A 9,146-nucleotide genomic window follows, 5' to 3' on the forward strand; every position below is an offset into this window, starting at 1 on the left:
TTTTTTTTTTTTTAATAGTTTGCTACTAAACAAAAATATTTCAGGAAATGTCTGCTAAAATGTCTGGAAGATGTTTAATTAAATCTTTGCCGTCTGAGGACAATATCAACTAGTTATTGCTGTTGGAAGCAAGAGATTCATGCTGAAGTTGGGAGTGCCCCTAATTTAGGAGGCTGGGTAGACAGATCTCTGTTGCTGACAGATTGCTATGCATGGCTGAACTGAAAGGCTACTCAAAACAGCCTTTTGATGGCCCTTGGCTTATCAATTTTCTGCTAGATTGCAATGATTTAGCAAGTGTGCAAACTTGAATTCAACTTTAAGCCTGAATGTTGTGTTATACAGAGACAATTGTGTGAAGCCTTTTTTTTCATTTATTTTGTGCATTTTCACATTCTTTAATTTTTCAAGGAGATTTGGCATTAGAGGTCCTATATCTTTTTGCATTAGCCAGAGTCTGTTTTGGAGTTGAACTACTGTGTACTTTGTGTCAGATTTCTTTCTCCTAAAACAAGGCTTTCCATAGTTTTATCATTGCACTTTACTGGGCAATTAATGGCTTCATAAAGCAAAACAGATGGGGTGCTTTTTCCTTAATCTGGACAATGAACCTGTTTATGAAATACTAAAATTTCATCAATTTCAGCTGTATTTTCATGCTTTATTTTAGCCTGACACATTAAAAACAAGTGCAATGGCTTAAGTGTAGCCATGATATTTGGCGTTCTCAAAAATGTTTATTTCAGTGAGATTTTCAATGCCTAAAATGTTTAACTGTGTTAAGAAAGGTCAGCCAGCTGATAGCTAAAGGCGAGTATGTCAGAATGAAAGACTGAAAAAAAATTATCATTCTGACACACCAGGAGTATTAGAATGATTAATGTTTATGTTAATTTATGGCTTTTACATATTGATTAATAGCTTTTTGTTTCAGTGACTAAATGGAAAGGGGCAATGAGATCCATATGCTAACTCAATGTTCTAAGTTTTGTTCCCATGCTGAATCTATGTTTTCAGATGGAAAATAATTATAGTGAATTTTTTTAATTGCAGATGGAAGTATTTGGAAGTGATCCTCAAGATACCAGCTCAAATCCCAAATATTTCTGAAAATTGTATGTTGACATTTATATGCATTTTCCTTACAAACTTAATTATTTAAAGGCATAAGTGTATTGTGTTTTGTTCTCTGTCATTTAGATGATGACTAGTTAGAGGAGAAAAGGTGTTAAAACTGTAACTAGTCATTCTCTGACTGGAAATGATTGAAAAAAAATCACATTGTATTGCTATTAGTAACCGTTTTTTTTCTTGCTTTGATTTGATTTCTTGGCATATATTTGCACCAGTGGCTGATAAACAAATCAGTTTGCTACCTAACTATTTATTGGTTTATGCAGTGAAATGTGGAAACCTCCGTTGTTCCCTACATGGGGTCAGGAAAGAAGTTAACTTTAGGGCAGATCCTGAAGGAGGTTGAGCTCCTAACCTCCTGTTTACTTCAGTGGCAAAGGGAGCTATTTTGCATCTCTCAGGATTAGATTTACTGTTTTGAAGTATTCTTCTGAGCAGTCAGTCATTACTGGTCATTAACAACTATTTTGTGGCCAGGTAGAATGAAAGCTCTGGCAGCGCTGACTTCTCAACCTGTAAAAATCCAGGCCTTTAGTCAGTTGTAACATAGGATGTGTGGCAACAGGTTAATGGTATCTGCTAATACAGTATTGTATAGCTTGATCATATAAATCAGCAAGTCCTGTTTGATGCTGTTATGTCTCCAAATTTAAATTTTCAAAAGCACCAATGTTATGTCCAGGGCCGGCTCTAGCAATTTCATCGCCCCAAGCACATCCGCACGCCGCGGGGAGTGCTCTGCCGCTCGCCAGTCCCGCAGCTCCGGAGCCGCCTGCCGCCCTCCCGGCAACAGGCGCAGCGCCCCCCACGGCATGCCGCCCCAAGCACGCGCTTGGCGCGCTGTGGCCTGGAGCTGGCCTTGGTTATGTCAGTATGGAAATCTCTTGGTTATGTTATTTTTTGTTAACATTTCAGTTCACACTAATGCATGCTTCCAGTCCGTTGCCATGGTTTTATTTTTGCTTTGTTTTTAACATGAATCTTTTAAGGTACAATGTCGTTCCTTAACTCCTACTTTGACATTGATGTCTGAGGATGAACATAGATAAAGAATAAATATACAAAGTAATTATCTAATAATGCTAATGTAAAGCACTGGATATACACATTACTAAAAGGAATGACTCATTTGTACGTTTTCTGTGTCAAATGACTATTTGAAACCCATTATATTTACTTAATTAGCTTTTTAAACATAAACACTAAAGCACAATATTTATAATTAGTATTATTATAGTATTAATAGTATAGCAAGAAAGATATCAAACAGACCTATAAAGTAAAAAGCTTAATTGTCACATTCATGTTTTCTTGGCATATTTCTCAAAAGTTAACATAGTGCTCACATGTCTAAAAGCTAGTCACGTGTCACGTGCGGGCAAACTTCACTCCTACCCCCATTTCTACCAGTGTGCCTCAGTTCTGACCTCAGCATACTGTGCAGTTTCTCTCCCGAGTTTTACTTGAGGAAAGATTGACAATTATATCAAACTATGTGGTGAAGTTGTAATGTGTACAAATGAGGTCCAGGATGAGAATGTAAGCTCCTGTTCCTTGTAGGCTAATTGAATTCCAAGTTGCTTCATTTGGTGGTGGGGGGAGAGTCTTGTTACATTTTTAGCTTATGATGGAGTACAAACTAAACATCCTGTTGCTCAGATACTTCTCCTATTTAAATGTTCTTCCTTACTTGTGTGTTTTTTATGTAAAGCTTATAGGATTTGCAGAGTCAAACTCAAAGGCAGTGGGCTGAAAATTTACCACAGAAGGCTGGCGGGCATATGTGTGTTACCAAATACTTAACCTGCTCTTAGAGCACATTTTCTTAGTATGCAGTAAACTTCAAATACTCATCTGAGTTCAAATACTCTGAAATAAGCAGTTCAGTTGCTTTCTACAGATGTATCTGGAAGCTGCCAGACCATCTGTATTTTAGTTATGTTTGGATAAAATGGGTACTTGTAATCCTGGACTTTGATCCTTTGCCTGCTACAAATGCCACATGTCCATACAGCATTTGCCTCAACTACTGTTGTCCTAGATATGTGCAAGTTCCACTGTGTTTTGGCATTTCAAGTAGAGTAGATTTAGAGGAAGGCCAATCAGGTGGCTGTTGGGTCTCTGTTGATCCAGGCTGGCTGCTCAAATGGATCATACAGCCAACCAGTAAGGTGGTAGTCAGCTGAGTTGGGGGAGGCCCACAATTTTTAAATGCAGCCATGCAGTATGGGTACTGCTGGGGGCAGAAGGGGAGATTGCCCCACTATGAGAGCTCAACTGTCTGTTATGATTTATAGGCAGAAAGCCTGGAAAAGATTGGCCTTCTGGGCCCTTTAGAAAGCTCATACCGTAAGGGCTACCTACCATGTTTTAAAATTGAAAATGGAGTTGGAGGTAATATAAATTGATTATGTGCCTTATACTATTAACTTAATAAATTAGCCCTTTCTACCAGTTTTCTTTGAAATGACATACTGTATATTCTTATTGAATGCAGATGCTATATAGTCATATCTAGTTAGTTAGGTATAAGATGTGGGAAACATGTCTTAAAAATCAACATGAAAGGAGCAAAGTTACCCTTTGACCCAAGTGGAAAAGACAGAAGTGCAATCTGGAGAGAAGCTTTCATACATGAGAACAGGGAAGAAAAAAGGTTATTCATATTTTTACTGACTAATTCTTTAATCTTACTCTTCTTTGGGAGGCTGGCACCTGGTAGGCTTGGAATTTCCAGAAATAAAAGGGATTTCATATATTTGATGATGAGCACACCTGGATATGTCGAATATTTTGCAGTCATAATTATATCTGCACACCTGCTAGTTAGAGTCCCGAGTCAGTTTGCCAGACGTGCCGAGGGAGATTTATCTCTGGCGTACCTGAAAAATCTCTCTTTAGCACCAACATTTTGCTACTTTGTAAACGACTACAGAATAGGAAGCCTTTTTTAGTCTTTGCTCAAGCTGTCTGTATCTCAGATTTAATTGTGGGGTTGCAGAGGAAGGAGGTGCTTGGATGATAGTTTACTAGCAATTTGTTTTTGCTTCGATGTGTGATGGAAATACAAATGACAGGAGTGGGAACAGGAGAGTTGTTGAATTCAGCTGGAATTTTTCCTGTGGGAATCTGTTAATATTTTTAAATTCTCTGTGAGATTTTTCCAAGGTAATCTTTCTGACATTTACATTTTTAAATGACTATTATTAATTGAAAGATCTACTTTCTAAAGGCTGGTGTCCTCTAACAAACAAATACTGTCATAAGAAAAACTCAATTAATGTCCTCCAATGTCCTGTCTTGGGAGCCAGAGCTCGCAACATCTGGGTGCTTCTGGGTCAAGCACTTAGGGTATGGCTACACTTGCAACTTCAAAGCGCTGTCGTGGCAGCACTTTGAAGTGCGAGTGTGGTCGCAGCGCCAGCACTGGGAGAGAGCTCTCCCAGAGCTGCACGTACTCCACATCTTCTACGGGTGTAGCTTGCAGCGCTGGGAGCCGCGCTCCCAGCGCTGCGGCACTGTTTACACTGAGGATTTACAGCGCTGTATTGTGCAGCGCTCAGGGGGGGTGTTTTTTTCACACCCCTGAGCGTGAAAGTTGCAGCACTGTAAAGCGCCAGTGTAGCCATGGCCATAGTCTAGGACAGAGAACTTTTTTGAAAACATTTATTATAAATTTACTTCTGTGGGTCTCACTTTGCTGCTTAGAGCCCTGGGGCCTGATTGTGGTCTCATACCAATGTTAGTCACTTTTGAAAATGGTACTTAGGCTCCTAAATCATTTAGGGACTTTTGAAAATTTTGCAGATATGCACTTAAGTGCTTTTGAAAAATCTCAGTAGGTGGCTATCTGCATCCTGGAGCACTTAAATACAGTACCTTTGAAAATCTCCTTCAATTACTTGCCGAAGTTCACGGAGGGAATTAGCAACGGAGGTGGGATTAGAATTTAGGAGTTCCTGCTCAAACTGCTATGTCACAACTAGTAAAAACAGTAGAAAACTTAAAATTGTTATGCTGTCGCTCCTCATCAAGCACCACTGTCTTTTTTGCAGTACAGTCTCTGATGATTTAGCAGTAGCAATTAATAATAGAAAATACCTCATTCTGTAGCAAAACACAATATGAGGCTATTGATAAAAGCCATATACTATTAAATCCAGGTTTCCAGATTGATATATATAATAGCAAAATCCCATTTCCAAAGATTGACAATTTACTTTGAATCCATAAGTGAATAAAGTATGTTTACTATTATTTTTTTCCTATATTCCAGTCTGAGGATTTTTCTACAGTATTGTCCTTGTAAAGACATGCATTAGGAGCGTCTGTTTCATGCCAGCTAAAACCCTCCTCACATCCAGGCACACACAGTCTGTCAGCAAAACTTTTGTGTTGGTAATTAGAAAAATGCTATTAAATCCTGCCTCGTAATCCCTGATAGCCTCTGGGCTGACTCATTTCCATTTTGTCTCACTCCCTCTCTTGGAACTATACTTTGGAATCATTCCTTCATAAAAAAGGACACCTCCCTATAACATGCTTGTGTTAGCTACAGTAAATGTTCAGAGGGTTCCAAACCAAATTGTCACTTTGAGGGTGATTAGGATGGTTTTGGATACAGTTATGGAGCTCCGATCAAGTGACCTTCAATGACAAAGTGCTTATTGTAACCGACAGCCTCATAATAAGGATGAAGTACGTTACAGATAGGCACTGAAGGGTTGATTCTCACCATAGGGAACAACCTTGTACAAGCGTGTAATCATCTGAAAATTTATTCCAGGCTTGTCATGAGTCTGGATCATCAGACAGCATCATAAAACAGATGAATCAGTGCATTAAAACATGGAAGTTATANTGACTTATTCACCATTTTTTAAATGAAAATACCACTTCTGATTAAAGTGATTTAAGTTCTTGAAAGCATAAGAATGACCAATGACCATGCGTCAGACCAATGGTCCATCTAGCCCAGTATCCTGTCTTCCGACAGTGGCCAATGCCAGATGTTTCAGAAGGAATGAACAAAATAGGACAATTATAAAGTGATCCAACCCCTGTTGTCCAATTGTGTGTTCTGACAGTTGAAGGCTTAGGGACACCCAGAGCATAAGGTTGTCCCTGACAATCTTGGCTAATAGACACTGATGGACCTGTCCTGCATGAACTTACCTAATTCTTTTTTGAACCCACTTATATTTTTGCCCTTCACATCTCCTGGCAATGAGTTCCACAGGTTGACTGTGTGAAGAAGTACTTCCTTATGTCTGTTTTAAACTTGCTGCCTATTAATTTCATTGGGTGACCTCTAGTTTGTGTGTTATGTGAAGGGCTAAATAACACTTCCCTAATCACTTTCTCCAAATCATTCATAAGTTTATAGATCTCTATCATATCCCCCCTTAGTTGTCTCTTTTTCTAAGTTTAACAGCCCTAGTCTTTTTAATCTCTACTGATAAGGAAGATCTTCCAGACCCCAATCTTTTTTATTACCCTTCTCTGCCCCTTTTTCAAGTCTAATGTATGGGGTGCATAGGCGCCAACTCCATGAGTGCTCCCATGGCCCGCCCCACCCCCCTGCTCCAGCTCACCTCTGCCTTCTCCTGAGCATGACACCATGTCCTGCTTCTCCCCCCTCCCTCCTTGCATTTGCACCACAACACAGCTGATTTGTGGGGCAGAAAGGGAGGGGGGAGAAGAGAACACTGTGTGCTGGGGGAAGAGGCAGGGCTGGGGCGGGGATTTGGAGAAGGGATCCAATAGGGGCAGGGAAGGGCGGAGTAAGGGCAGGGACTTTGGGGATGGGGTTGGAATGGGGGCAGGGCCAGGGGCGGGGATGGGACAGACTCGGGGCAGGGCCAGGGCTGGGGAAAGGGACAGGTGGCGCGGGCACCCACGGGCACCAAGAAAGTTGGCACCTGTGATGGGGTGACCAGAACTGCATGCAGTATTCACAGTGTGGATGTACCATGGATTTATATAGTGACATTGATATTTTATGTCTTCTTATCTATAGTTTTCCTATTAGTTGCTAGGATTGTTAGCTTTTTTTGACTGCCATTGCACATTGAGCAGATGTTTTCAGAGAACTATCCATGATGACTCCAAGATCTCTTTGTACAGTGGTTACAGCTAATTTAGACCCCATCACTGAATATAGTTGGATTATCATTTTCTAATGTGCATTACTGTACTTTGCACTTAATATTGAATTTCATCCGATATTTTGTTGCCCAATCACCCAGTTTTGTGAAATCTACTAATAATTATTCAAAGTCAGCTTTAGATTTAACTATCTTCAGTAATTTAGTATCACCTGAAAATGTTGCCACCTCACTGTTTACCACCTTTTCCAGATCATTTGAATATTTTGAACAGCACGAGTCCTTAGGGATCTCTGCTATTTATCACTTTCTATTGTGAAAACTGGTCATTTATTCCTACCCCTTTATTTCCTTTTAAGCAGTTACTGATCCATTAGAAGATCTTCCCTCTTATTCCATGGCTACTTTGTTTGCTTAAGAGCCTTTGGTATGGGGCCTTTTCAAAGGCTTTCTTAAAGTCAGAGAAAATTATATTACCTTTGTCCACTTGTTGACTTCCTCAAAGAATTCTAATATATTGGTGAGGTATATTTCCTTTTATAAAAGCCATTTTGACTCTTCCCAAATACATCATGGCCATTCTGTTCTTTACTATACTAGAAACTATACTATAGTTTCAACTGGTGCTATCAAGAGATTAAAAAAATTAATCACAATTAATTGCACTGTTAAACAATAATAGAATACCATTTATTTAAATATTTTTGGATATTTTCTACATTTTCAAATATATTGATTTCAATTACAACACAGAATACAAAGCCAATACCAGCATCACTGCCTCACGTATATCTTTATTACACATATTTGCACTGTAAACAAAAAAATAGTCACTTGTTTCAGTTCACCTAAACATAAATACTGTAAGTGCAATCTCTTATCATGAAAATTGAACTGACAAATTATGCCAGATTATGTACCAAAACCCCCTGCATTCAAAAAATAAAACAATGTAAAAAGCTTTAGAGACGCTACAAGTCCCACATGTCTACTTCGTTGTGCAGCCAATCACTCAATACATCTATGTTTACGTTTGAAAGGCATGCTGCCTGTTTACAGTGTCACTGAATAAGTGAAGTTGCAAGATATATCATGCAAATGCACTAAAGATATCATTGTCCTTCATTGCTTTCACACATTCCCAGGAACATGCCATCACTGCTAATAATGTTCTTGCTCGATACTATCCAAAGACAGTGCAGACCGAGCATGTTTTTTTCATCAGCTGATGAGATTCTACGAGCAGAACATTGAATTTTCTTTTTGGTGGTTTCAGTTCTGTACTATTCTGCATAAGAGTATTGCCCTTTTTAAGACTTATGAAAAGCATATTCACACTCTCATCCCTCTCAAAGATATGGTACTTTCAAGATCTTAATCTTGGGTAGTTATCTTAAGAAATTCACATTGGTTTCTGTCTTGTATTTGTCAAATTTGCAGTTAAAATGTCTTAAAACGAACATGTATGGGTTACTCTCCGAGACTGCTATAAAGAAACATATGGCAGATGCGGGTGAAATGAGCAGGAAGACCTACATTCTCTCCTCAAAGTGTTTCAGTCCAATTTCATTAATGCTTATTTAACAGTGAAATAACATGGGAAGCATGGCCTCTGGGAATAGGGCCAAAGCATATGAAGAGGCAATGAATCTTAGTGCCATGATGTATAACTCGCGATTAGCACACAGCGCCTAGTTCAACAGATTTGCCTGAACTAAAGTTAAGGCTTTACTGGTCTGTAATGGCAGGATTGCTTTGAATGTTTTTGAAAATTGAGTTACATTAGCTATCTCTAGTTAATTGGTACAGTGGTGATTTAAACAGTAGTGTATATAGACCTTAAACAAGTCTGCAATTTATATATGAGTATCTTCAGAAACTTGACCATGGAATACATCTGTCCTG

The 9,146-nt window shown here is 39.0% G+C and overlaps 1 protein-coding gene across 4 annotated transcripts in view; it reads left to right on the forward strand.

The window, feature by feature from the left end:
* GNB1L (G protein subunit beta 1 like) overlaps positions 1 to 9,146 on the forward strand; it is a 49,618-nt gene that overhangs the window by 4,958 nt on the left and 35,514 nt on the right. For all 4 annotated transcript variants that reach the window (XM_075059842.1, XM_075059840.1, XM_075059843.1 and 1 more), the window contains exon 2: positions 1,054 to 1,115. The gene's annotated coding sequence lies outside the window, so the exon portion shown is untranslated. The remainder of the gene's footprint in view (positions 1 to 1,053; positions 1,116 to 9,146) is intronic.

This window comes from Chelonoidis abingdonii, chromosome 22, assembly GCF_003597395.2.
Source record: "Chelonoidis abingdonii isolate Lonesome George chromosome 22, CheloAbing_2.0, whole genome shotgun sequence".
Classification (NCBI taxonomy): Eukaryota; Metazoa; Chordata; order Testudines; family Testudinidae; genus Chelonoidis; species Chelonoidis abingdonii.